The sequence below is a fragment of the Leptonychotes weddellii genome, chromosome 6 (assembly GCF_054177405.1).
Source record: "Leptonychotes weddellii isolate Sample4059 chromosome 6, ASM5417740v2, whole genome shotgun sequence".
In the NCBI taxonomy this organism is placed as follows: domain Eukaryota; kingdom Metazoa; phylum Chordata; class Mammalia; order Carnivora; family Phocidae; genus Leptonychotes; species Leptonychotes weddellii.
The window spans coordinates 45,520,214-45,533,361 of NC_138374.1; the positions used below are offsets into that span (position 1 = coordinate 45,520,214).

Sequence of the window (13,148 nt, forward strand, 5' to 3'; positions counted from 1 at the left end):
AGGGGATGCAGAGAAAGGGGATGCAGAGAAAGGGGAACCCTCCTACACTGTTGGTGGGAATGCAAGCTGGTGCAGCCACTCTGGAAAACAGTATGGAGGTTCCTCAAAAAGTTGAAAATAGAGCTACCCTATGACCCAGCAATTGCACTACTGTGTATTTACCCCAAAGATACAAATGTAGGGATCTGAAGGGGTACGTGCACCCTGATGTTTATAGCAGCAATGTCCACAATAGCCAAACTATGGAAAGAGCCAAGATGTCCATCGACAGAAGAATGGATAAAGAAGATGTGGTATATATATATACAATGGAATATTATGCAGCCATCAAAAAAATGAAATCTTGCCATTTGCAACAACGTGGATGGAACTGGAGGGTATTATGCTGAGTGAAATAAGTCAATCAGAGAAAGACATGTATCATATGAGGAATTCTTAATCTAAGGAAACAGGCTGAGGGTTGCTGGAGTGGTGGGGGGTGGGAGGGATGGCTTGGCTCGGTGACAGATATTGGGGAGGGTATGTGCTATGGTGAGCGCTGTGAATTGTCTGAGACTGTTGAATCACAGACCTGTACCTCTGAAACAAATAATACATTATATGTTAAAAAAAGAAGAAGAAGAAGAAGAAGATAGCAGGAAGGGAAAAATGAAGGGGGGGAAATCGGAGGGGAAGATGAACCATGAGAGACTATGGACTCTGAGAAACAAACTGAGGGTTCTAAAGGGGGCGGGGATGGGTTAGCCTGGTGATGGGTTAAAGAGGGCACGTACTGAATGGAGCACTGGGTGTTATACGCAAACAATGACTCATGGAACACTACATCAAAAACTAATGATGTAATGTATGGTGATTAACATAACATAATAAAAAAAAAAGAATTAGTCCCCAACTTAAGGATGTCATGACCTGGTGGAGGACCTCTTTTTAGTGGTAAGATGGACAACCAAGTAAAACTCCAAAGATAAACCAGGACAGGTCCTTGAATAATAAAAGTAACAACAGCAGCAATAGGAGCCTTAATATTTACAGAAGGATTGATATAGGCCAGGATCTGTTGAAACTTCCTGATATGTATTAACTCATTTGACTCCTACATCTTATCCCCATTTTATAGGTAGGGAATAAGAGACACAGGAAGATAAGTGACTTGTGTCCCTATAGCCAGTGTTCTTAAGTGCTCGATTAAATTGCCTTCATCTTCATTAACAGGTATTGTCTACTCTTTGCTAATTACTATGTCACTTTCAATTACTTTAATTATTACAATAATCTTGTTTTATAAATGAAGGAACTGAGGTTCAGAGACTTTAAGTGACCTCTCCAAGGTCACCCAACTAGCACAAGACTCAAACTGAGGTGTTCTCACTCCAAATTCAATATCCTTTCCACCACCCTCTTATTCCTCTTCAAATAGCTAATATTTATATAGTACTTTGCAGCTTATAAAACTCATGATCACATTTATGTCTTAAATGGCACTTAAAGAAATTGAGATTTTATTCACTAGGCAAAGGAGAACCTTGGTCAGTTTTTAAGAGAAAGGAAAATGTGAATGAGAGAAGAGGTGTTTCTGGAAGGCCAGGGCAGCATTGTGCTAGATGGACTTGCCAGGGCAAGTGTACACGCCCAGGAGTTAGGAGACACTGCAACTCTCAGGAGGATCCACATTCACCTCTGAACCTATGAGTCCTTCCCTCCAAACTCATTTGCCAGTCAGAAGAAGTCCCATTTTAAATAATGTTCCTGGAGGGAACTCCCAGAAAAACAGAGATAATAAAAGTATTTCTTATGTCACTTCTCCCTGCATTTAACTTTCAGGAATATTTTTGTTAACTGAGAAGAGCACACCAAGGAACAATTATCACTGATACAAGGAGAAAATGGACGGTAGATTTCCTCAGCCATGTCCTGTCGGTGTCAACAATTTAACTAAACATATAATAGTCATAACCTCATCAGTGTTAAATTTTCTTGGTTTCTGGCACATAGCTCTTCATCTCCCTCATTAAGTTTATAGAGTGTTCTTTGGTACATTTGCTCAATATGAGGATTTCAGTTTCAACTAGCATATATTGGAGTCAAATAGGGGAATGGTTTTTCTGCCTTAAGTAGTTAGCGGAATAAGAGAACATATGAAATGGCCCAATGCCCAAAGCCAGGTACTTGGCAAATAACAGCAGATATATTTGACCCCATCCATCACAATCCTGCCCCATTCACCGGGGGGTGGATCCAACACAGGTAGGCCAACCAAGCTAGAAATATGAACAGTTATTTTGTTTTCATTATCTTCCTTGCTGCATGCCCTGCATACTATTCCCTGCTCAGGGACTCCCCTCATTCAGAAATGGAGTCTTGAGGTCCTCATGATTACACTCCCACCAGGATGGTGACTCCAAACAAATTTCCCCAACCCAAATCTATCCCAATCCCTCTTCATTTTATCCTAATTTTAACATGTTAGCATTATATACTCAACTAGGTCAGATGAAAATGATTGTTGCAATATCATTCAGGCTAATATTTAAGGGATAGCAAGCTTGATGTGATTTCATTCCCAGGGGTATCTACGTTTTAAAAAGGAATGCCTTAACCTATAGATGAAGTTAAACTATAAAGATAGAGCACCATGGAGCTTCAGGGTGGGGGCTCTTCCAGCATCCATCAAAAATGCCCTGTGAGAAACAGCTAAACCCTCATCGGCATACTTAGGCCTCAACTCTCCATCTGTCACATAGGGATATAACCCCGACTTTATAGGATTATTATAATATAGGGATATAATATGACCTCATAGGATTACTGTGGGGATTAAACCACTTGGTTAATCATTGTTATAAACCTCTCAGAAAGCTAAAAATTACTATGCAGAAGTGAGAGTTTCTAGTGACTTCTGAGTTTTGCCTTTAACCCACTTGATCTACCTCCATTGGGGTCTAAAGAGATGGGAAACCCCCTGCACAGTGAGTCTATTTCAGTCAGATAGGATTGTGACTTCTAGCTCTACTACTTGCTGAGCTCAACTACAGATCAGTTATCCAAGCTCTAGTTTCTCAACCACCCACAAAAATATAGTCCCAATTTCTTGGATGGGCTGCAGAGAGACCACTTTTACCACTGGCAACAGAGATCGTCTTGGACCTACTCACTAAGTTGTCATACCAACACTGTGTGAACCAATAACTGAGCCAAGAACATGCTTCAAGAAGATAAAACTTGCCACTATTTCACTTTGAACGAGAGCTCCACTCCCAACCATAACAAATCTTTATGTTTTTATTGAGAATGGGTTTTATAGCACTTCAAAGCCTGCTGTCTTCTTCCCAAGATATTAAGGCATAGTGTATACCTTCTTTCACCACTTCGCATGCCTAGTTTCCTTAGAATATTAGGGGTGTACTTGATTATCTATAAGTAATTAAATTCTAGATATTTGAGGGGTATTAAATTATGGGAAAATGAAGATTTCATAATTCCTGATCAAAATGTCACAGAAGGATAGTACTGAAGAATATCCTGGGACATTCACTTTATCTTACAGAGTGGGGAACTGAGACCTGACCTTAAAGCCACATACTGGAGTTATGAGGCAGATCTGAAATGTGGACCTGCGGATGGTACATCCACTCTACCATATAGTGTCCCTTCCCCTCTGTTGTGCATGCCATTGGCACTAATGCAATCAGTAGGTGCCCTTTCTTATAACTACCCTATTTTGCCATTGTTCTCTAGGAATTAATAAATAAATAACATCCCACCCATATTTTAATCTTCTTCTACCCTTCCCATGGTTTTCTCATCTTTCCTCCTCAGGTTTCAGGTCAGTGCTGTGAACTAATAGGCCTTTAACTCAACACGTTTGCAATGACCAATGGAATGGATGAATAAATGGCTGCCCAAGTACCTGTCACCAGCACTTGTTCTCTGTCATAAGATACAACCACAAGGACACTGGGGAAAATGGGGGTGTGGAGGACAGCTCAATGGGCCACCTGCAGTAATGTTCTGTGGCCTATAGCCAGTGTGCATACTTTGAGAGAGAAGAGAGAAGGACCTCCATGGGGATGGGAAGAATGCTGCCCCCTGCCAACCATCTCTGTGGTGGTAAGGCTGATGACAGCATGCAGAGCACACAACACTGGCTCGATGCCAAACATCTGGGCTCAAAACCAAGCAACCAAGTTGTTCAAATCAAAGAAAACCTAATCAACAAATATTTTCAACGCCTACTATGCGCATTCAGAGAGCCATGGTTAGAATGGATGACATTTGAGTCTTACTCAGCCCTACAAATTCCACTGTTCTCTGTTCCAGATGCCTGATATTATATTAATCAAATATTCATGTTTTGAATTGAGCATCTGTTGGCATATGTTGATGTACAGATGAAACCAAAAGTAATGAATTATTTCTCCAGTACATTAATGGTACTCTTGTCAAGCTCCCTAGAGTGAGGCTGAGGATAGTTTACCTCAAGCCACCGGCCATTTCTAAGATTGCCATCCTTCTTGCTGTTTCCTGCTCTATCAGAATGCAGAGAAGCTAGGAGGGCCATGCTCCCTCTCTTAGCTCCAGGGAGATATTCAGGTGAGGACACCACCAGAGGCAACATCTTTCTGAAATCACTGGTTGCCTTTAGGCTCCAAAGCACTCAATGCCAAGAGGGAACCTTGTGTACAATTTGGCATCTGTGGTACTCCAAGAACAAAGGATATAATATCCCTTTGTTTCTGGACATCCTAAAGTAAAAATGACATCTTGGCTGACAATTATGATTTTGCATGCTATTGTAAATCATGTTATTTCTGAAAGAACTTAAAGCAGGTGAATGAACAGTCAGTTGCCTCCTTTCTGGCATTTCACCTATGAGGACTGCCAGGGCCTTTACTAATATTACCACCAAGGATTGTAGTTATGAAATGAATAAAGTCAAGGGATTTGCTTTTAGCTTGCTTTAGGCCATTTACTGTTTTCATTCTTCAATAAGAAGAAACAGCCACTGAGGTGAAGATGGGAAGACCTCTCCATATGTGATGGCGGTCTCTGATTTTTCAAGGTCCCCTAGCTGTTGTCAAATAGGCTTTGTACACACTTCAGTTAGTACAATCTTGCTTGCCTTCCCTGCTTTCACAATGACCTCTAAGCTACTCAAAGTCATCAGGTTCTTCCAGAGGCCTCACCTCCTCCAGGCACTGTGGCACCAAGGACAAGGACCTGCATGATAATTATGACAGGGAGTTTATGGATAAGGAAAGAGGAACCACTAAAGCCATGCTTGCTCATCACATTCCCAAAAGGAAATTAGAGGTGAGAGAATCTGGAAATTTGGGTGTCAACACCCTGGGGTTTGTGGCTCCCTCCTTAAAAGTGTGAAATCTAAGACCCATTGGTCATTTCCCTTTTAAACTAACCCTGCCCACTGGACAGGGTGATCTCTGCAGCTGGTTTGCTCCATGAGCCACCAGGTTTTCTTATTGTCTATGCTCACCTTAAGAAAAAGTACATTAAAAAGTATTTTTCTCAGGAATTTCACCTCTAAATCTCTGCTTCCTTTCCTAGGCACATGAATCAAACTGGACAACCTATAGGAAAACTAAAAATTCCTATATCCATGGACTATGCTATGCTGGACAGTGCTCTGAATAAAATTAGAAAAAGACGCCCCACGGGGAGGATGCACCTACAGACACATAGCTTGACGAGTGGAGCCTGGGCCAGATTTTGATCCTGCTGACTTGCCTCCTTGGTTTATGGAAATCTGGTAGTACTATCTCACCCTTAAACCCAGAAGCTGGATTAGGTTCTAAATTGTCTGTCTCCTCTCTTCTGAGCTCCACTCTGATCCCCTGTACTATAGAAAATACCCCAAGTCTCTTTTCAAGAAGAAAGCTTTCCGAACTGCTTCATCAACAACAAAAGTTTCAACCCAGAAGTCGAAACTCCTTTTATATTCTCAACCCCACCCCCAGCCCATTAATGACCTCACAGAGGAGAAAGGGTTTGGGAGACGGGTGGAGGATATCCATACCTCCTCTTGCCTCTATCTACATCCTACTAATTTTGTTCTACCTTTCTCATTTGACCCTTTACTACAGTAGTTCTCCACTAACTCAACTTTTTTGTTACCAACTTTGCTTGTCTGCCCCAAAATGGAAAGACAAAAATTCTAAAGCAACAGTGCCTATACTCTTCCCATGCCAACACCTCTGTGGAATTTTGTAACCCAAAGATGACCCTAGCCTACATGCTGGAATTTCTTTACCATTGAAGAACTATTTCTGCAAAAAATTTTGAAGTTGTCATGTTCATTTAAAAAATAAGATGATAAAACACACACACAAGCCATTATTTGTAAAATGCCTACAGATGATGAAGAGGAATGCATATCAATATATACACATGCATGCAGATGAACGAGGGGAAACATGTGTATGTGTCTACCCATGGAGGCCAAGACGAACTTTTCAACTGAAGAGAGTGATTAAATACTAAGGAAAATGACAGGAATCAAGAGCGATTTCAAATTTCTTGTAGTTGTCCTTCTACTACACACTGCAGACTAAAAAAAAAAAAAGTATTCTCAGAATTCCGTTTAAATTTGAAACCTAAATTAGCTTCAAAAAGCAGTCACATGGGTGGCATATATGCAGGGGTTACCAAGCAGGGGTCTCATTGTGGTATGAGAATGATTGCTAGCTAGAAAGGGGGATTTTCTAGTTCTCTTCTGGTATTGCTTAGCTAAATAAACTCTGACACCTCTGCCCTTCTGTGTTTGATATCTTAGATTCTTTCCAGGATTTACTAGTGTTCTGTGGTTATATTTCTTAAAAGTTACATGGATATTTAGAATAATGACTACCATGTCCATGATAACCACCAATGCCACCACCATTATCATCCTGACTTCTTTTCTTTCTAGAACAATTTGCAATTGCCCGGCTATACCTGTACCTTAAAGAGGTGAACAAAAAATTGATTTCCCCAGTTTGCAAGGAAGAATAGATAGAGAATTTTTAGACTTAACCAATAAATCTGGGTGGTGCCAATTTCAAACTTCACAAATGCCAAAGAGCCCAGTGCAAGACTGTTTCAAACTCTAATGATGGAAGACCCTTCTAACTGGGTTTCCACAGTAGCTATCAAGGGTAATAATGGAAAGTCCAAGAAAAACTTGATCTTCAGAGAGCTTAGGCTCTGCTTATGGTCTTGAGTTTGGGCCAGGTGCTGACTTTTCAAATGCTTCCCAAATACTCCCTAACCTAACAATTTGGGACATTCAGTGCTAACTCAGTGTGTCTTCCTTTTACCACGAGCACTCATGCAACTGTTTATACTGCTTATAACTTACAAGGTTGGACATGTCATTCCTCTACTACACAAAAAATTAGACTCGGCTTCTTAACCCAAAGATATCCTAAATAAGAAGGTCATTTTGTTTTTGTTTTTGTTTTAATATAGGGCGTGTCATGAATTGGCACACCATCCTTGCACAGGAGCCATGCTAATCTTCTCTGTACCATTCCAATTTTAGGATATGTGCTGCTAAAGCAAGCACAAGGTCTATTTGAGAGACAGAATGGTAAGTGGTAAAAATCACAGGTTTTGGAATCACACAGAGCAGCAATAACTTTAAGTATCTATGTTAAGAGAGGGTAGCACCTGAGAATACCCAGACGTGTTTTTTGCATGGATTATTCTTCCCTTACCTCATTTGGATACAGTTGTTGGCACATAGATGTACTCAATAAATATTTATTGAATGAAATTAATCCATTCTCATATTAAACAAATTTACTTTCACTTAAAGGGGACTCCATAATCTTTAAGTAATCTGATACTGTGCTCCTTGCAATTTCTTTAAGATAGAGTTCTGGGTTTGAGATATTGGTGTCTTTGTTACCTCATCCATAAAGCTTCCCTGACAGCTCCAGTCTAACTTGCTCTCTTTTTTCTGACTCCCTGTTATACTTATTCCAGGTTCCACTCACTTTGGCACACATATGATATCTTATCTTGCCATGTAAAATGTGTTTCATAAACACATCATCCTTCCTAAGAGCCTATAAGTTTTTCAAGGGCAAAGGCCATGTTTGATATTTATTTTGTATGTCTCATAGTACACAACACAATCTAGAGCCCATAGCAGGCTCTGAACAAGTACCTGTTAAATTGAGTTGCATTTTAAGGACAGCATTCCATTGCCAGCGATGATTTTGTTTCAGAAAGTTATCAAAAGGCTGTATTCACCACTCATTTCACCCAAATTAAGCCCATGGGTTTCTACACTTGAAGTGCTAGTTAGGAAGCAGAGGATCAGAAAGCAGCTGCTTACTTTCAACAAAGAAGAGATTGCATTTCAGCAATGGATTGCAGGATTTCACGTATTAGTCACTAGCGACTCCTGGACAAACCCTGTGGTCTTATCAGGAATAAAAAGTAACCAAGAGTCATGTCAAATAACAATGTCCAATTACTCTTCTGTAACGCATTTCTGCCACTTGGGAAAACCCCCAAGGGATCTGTTGCCCCTTATCAGCTCAGATCGGGCTTACCTTTCAAATAGGTAACACTCGGCAGCACCCAGTTCAGCCTCAATATTACACTGTCCTTCTCTGACACTCGCATTCTCTTGTGAAGTCTTCAATATTGGCTTACAGTGTCACTGGAGACCTGGCCCAAATGTGGAAGGTCTCCTGATATTATACCCTGAACCTTCTGCATTGGAGTGGGATGGGGATAACAAACACCTGCAGTGAGCTGTTGTCACTAAGGTTTCCTAAGCCTTAACTTGCACTGAGATGTTGAATGTGGGCACAAAGACTCATGCAGCACCTTTGCATCGTCAACTCCAGCCAAACGGCAAAGAAATAAGAGAGTCTTAACTTTGATACTCAAAACACAGAACAGCATTTCTACCCTCCAGATCACAGAAAGCAGGCCACAAACTAATTGAAAAAATCTTTGGTATTAGGGATGTTAAAACTGAGGATCTGCAAAAAACCAGAAATCACATGTCCCCTTTATTACAAAGTAATGGGAAAGAATTTGGAAAAACCAGGAAACATCTCTGGGTTCATAAATCAGCCCAGTTGGAGGGAAATGCAAATGGCCAGCACCTGGAATGAGCCTTCATCTGGAGCCTGGAGAGCAGCAAGGCTGTTCACTGTGATTAATGACTTGAGTGAAAGGTCTCAGTTGAGGCTGAACAATTAACTTGTTCTCTCCACATCTCAGAACTCTCCACAGCATAACTATGTCTTCCCTGATTGTTCATATTTACTAAAATGCAAGCCAGTCTGGGAAGCTTCGAACATGTCATTGGACTATTTCTGACAATTGGGAGAGTCCTGGTGTTTGACAGGACTACTTTCATCAAATCATTTGTGTTGACTGCATGCACGTCTTAACCTTTCAGTTCCTTTTCAAGTTTAAGAACTATCTTAAAAGAGGCAATGGCATTGGCCTCGATCTGTCGAAGAAAGAAAATTTCAGCTCAGAGGATTGCAAATGGACAGCATATGGCCTGGCTTGTTTCTGGTCATTCCCCCAAAAAAGTTCTTAGGGAATTGAATGTCCATGAGATTAATGGTTCCCTCCTGTCCTGCCTTTATCCTCTGGAATAGGTTTCTCTAATCTCTTTCAGACCCTCTCAAGCATTTACATTAAACCAATCATTCCTCCTGAATCAACAACCAAGACTCTGATAAGACCTATTAGAACCTAAGGAAGTCTCCAAACCTCCCTCCCTTTCTCCTGGAGGTGAATTTGTAGATGGGAAAGAAAGACAGGTACCCCAGAACCTCATTTTGTATGTGGAAGTACCCAAGGAATCTGGTTTCTTCATTTGACCTTCTAAACCTATTTCACTTGTGACAAATGGATGTACCCAAAGTGGATACGGCCCCACACGTAGTAGGATTGGAAGGGTACTGAGCGGCGTGGCTAAGAACATCCACCCCACTGGCCTGCCACAAGAGCTGATCCTTTACCTCCCCTTTACAACCCCATCCACAACCACTTTTGTCAGTGAAGGCATCCTGCCTCCAGAAAATACAAAGATACATCAAAAACAATAGTAACAACAATGATAACAATAATAGAAGCAGGAACAACAATAACATGTATATAGTATTTACTATGGGCCACAAACTCTCTAAAACACTTCCCTTATATCAACTCATATGATCCTCACAACAACACTACTAAGATAGGTGTTGCTATTATATCCAATTTACAGAGAGAGAGAGAGAGAGAGAGAGAATAGCCAAGTAACTTACCCAAGATCACAAAGCCAGGAAGTGGCAAAGCCAGGATTCAAACACAGGTCTCAGACTGAAGCTCTTCATGCTATCCTATAAAACCCTATATTGTAACTATGCTCTCTAGAAGTATTGGTCCCCACCTGCAACTGCTGATGAGATTAGAGAAGCAACCCTTCCAGCACAGCACCCACTTAGGAGTCAGGCTTGGTAAGTCCTGTTTCTGCTACTCAGTGTGTAACTTCAAATGAGTTCTGAATCTCTGAGCTTTAGTTGTCCTCATCTGTAAAATCAGTATTGTACTAAGACCTACCTTATAAGGTTTTTGTGAGAATTGGTGAGATAATGCATATGCAGGACAGTACAATGCCTAGAACATGGTAGTTGTAATAATCATAGCTATGGTTATTATTAATCTGATTAGCTAATACTAACTAAAGCAGCTGGAGAAGATGAGCAGAAATGATCACAGCTTGGAATGTAGATATGAAAAAGCAGATCAGTGTGGTGACCCAAAGAGATTAGGATACTAGGATAGTAAGAAGTACTGGTAAGGGATACCTACATTCCTGGTCTGACCCAATTTACACAGCCTCCAGGTTAGCTTATCTCCATGAAAGAAAAAATTCTAATTTTAAAAATATACTACATCAAGAAAGAACAAAAACATGTCCAGACTGGGAGAATTAGAATATTCTCCCTGAAGTTCCTGGTGCAAAAGCGAGACAGTGAGGCATCCTTCACAGCCTCCTATGGCTGCTCCAGCATCAAGTTTGGAGCTGCATCCTTCATTCTGCATTTGCTACATGCTCTTGCCGACCCTGACACATCATATTCTTTGCATCAATAAGGACTGGTGCCAGAACACACTAAATTGCCTTTGACTGCATTTAACTGATCTAGTATTTTTTTATGATTCTTTCTTGTTGTACCATTTTTCACTTTTGACTTTATAATTCTCTGCTGACTTTAAATAAAGCGTTGCCAGACTACCCAAGGTGGTTTTTAATAGAGATTTAGGGGCAAGGTTGTGCTGTGGTTTGGATTCAGATTCTACTCCAGCAACAAGGGGAAATTAACTAGGTCGTTTCATCTCAAGTGCCCATTTATACTCAGAATGGACAGAGAGTTTATCTTCTTCTAAGCCTTGTAATCATGACACTATAAAGTGAGTTTCAAGAAATTAAAAATTAGGTAGCAATAGCTTCTCCACCACAAAACCACAACATAGTGTCCCTGTAAGCCTAGATGACTGGGATATACAAAGATAGGAGGGGAATCACTTGCTGAGTGACAGGGAGGAATTTAACCACATTATGTACTATGCCAAAGACAATGCTTGTTCTCCTTAAGTTGGGGAACTCAAATGACCCTACACCAGCTATGTCAGCCTGCCTCCAGACCCTCCTCCTTCCTCTGTGCTGTCCCTAGTCCCCACTGTCTTCTGCTCAAATGAAACACTGGAAGCCAGTTGGCCTTTCATCACTGGGAAAGGTGACCTGACTAGCAAAAAACCTGAGTCAGATAAGCAGTCAGTCCCAAAAACTGACATGTCATTTTTAGAGAGAATAATCTTAAGTTAACTATATCTTGAAAATATTAAATTAAATTAAAAAATAACTCTATATGATTTTGGCTTTGTCTTGCTTTTCATGATCATGCAATGCTTGTTTTATTACAAAGGGGATAGACATCACAGGTAAAGCACTGAGAACAAAAGTTTTAAAAAATATCTGTGTACCCATCACCAAGCTTACAAATAAACAAATCTCTTCAGTTGTTCCTCTCAGATTGGATTTCTCTGCCTCCACTTACCACCAGTGGTAAATGCAACCTTGAACTTCGAGTTTTTCATTCCATGGTTTTCTTCCTCGTTTGCCACTTATGAAATGACCCTTTTAAAATATTGTTTTAATTGGCATTTTTGAACTTTATATAAATGATCTCATTCAGTGAGTTTCTTTCTCTCCCTATCTTATAGATTCATCCATGTTGAATGTTACTCAACTTTATTTAATAAACTATTTGGGTTGTTTCCAGTTTTTCTGTCTGTTTTGTTCTCTTTTGTTTAGCTATTACTGATAATGGTGTAAATATAGTTCATATTGATCTGAACATGTTCCATAGTTTGTCCTGGGTTAGTGTCCTGGGAAGAAAATTATGAAATTTTAGGGTTTGCATATATTCAGATTCACTAGAGAGTAACAAATTTTGTTCCACAGTAGATATGCTAATTCATACTTCCACCAAAACAGCTTTTGAGTTTCTGTTGCTCTACAGCTTTGCCAGCCCTTGGTACTGCCAGATTTTTAAATTTTGCTGAACCAGTAAGTACAAAATGTATCTAGTGGTTTTAATTTACATTTCCACATTTAATTTTGTATAGATCATCACTGAGCAATTTTTAGGGAGTTTGAAAAGAAATTCTTTTTTCAAAATAAGCATGAAATGCAGTGTTTATATTGAGTAGGTGTGATTTTATGGCTACACAGAAAGATACCATGTACATATTGGGGCACCTGGGTAGCTCAGTGGGTTAAGCATCTGTCTCTCGGTTTCAGATCAGGTCATGATCTCATGGGTCATAAGATCGAGCCCCACATCAGGCTCCATGCTCAGCAGGGAGTCTGCTTGAGATTTTCTCCCTCTGCCCCTCCCCCCACTAGCACATGCTCTCTCCCTAAAATAAATATTTTTTTAAAAAGAAAGAGACCATGCACATAGACATATAAGAATGTCTACGCTACCCAGAGCAATCTATACCTTCAATGCCATCCCGATCAAAATTCCAATGACATTTTTCAAAGTGCTGGAACAAACAATCCTAAAATTTGTATGGAATCAGAAAAGACCCCGAATCGCCAAGGAAATGTTGAAAAAGAAAAA

The 13,148-nt window shown here is 40.2% G+C and overlaps 1 protein-coding gene and 1 non-coding gene across 5 annotated transcripts in view; both read right to left on the reverse strand.

Annotated features, from left to right (window-relative positions):
• LRMDA (leucine rich melanocyte differentiation associated) overlaps positions 1 to 13,148 on the reverse strand; it is a 973,173-nt gene that overhangs the window by 160,544 nt on the left and 799,481 nt on the right. The window lies entirely within an intron of this gene.
• On the reverse strand, positions 7,452 to 7,558 carry LOC115938361 (U6 spliceosomal RNA). Its single transcript, XR_004073490.1, has one exon. It is a non-coding gene; the product is annotated as a U6 spliceosomal RNA (small nuclear RNA).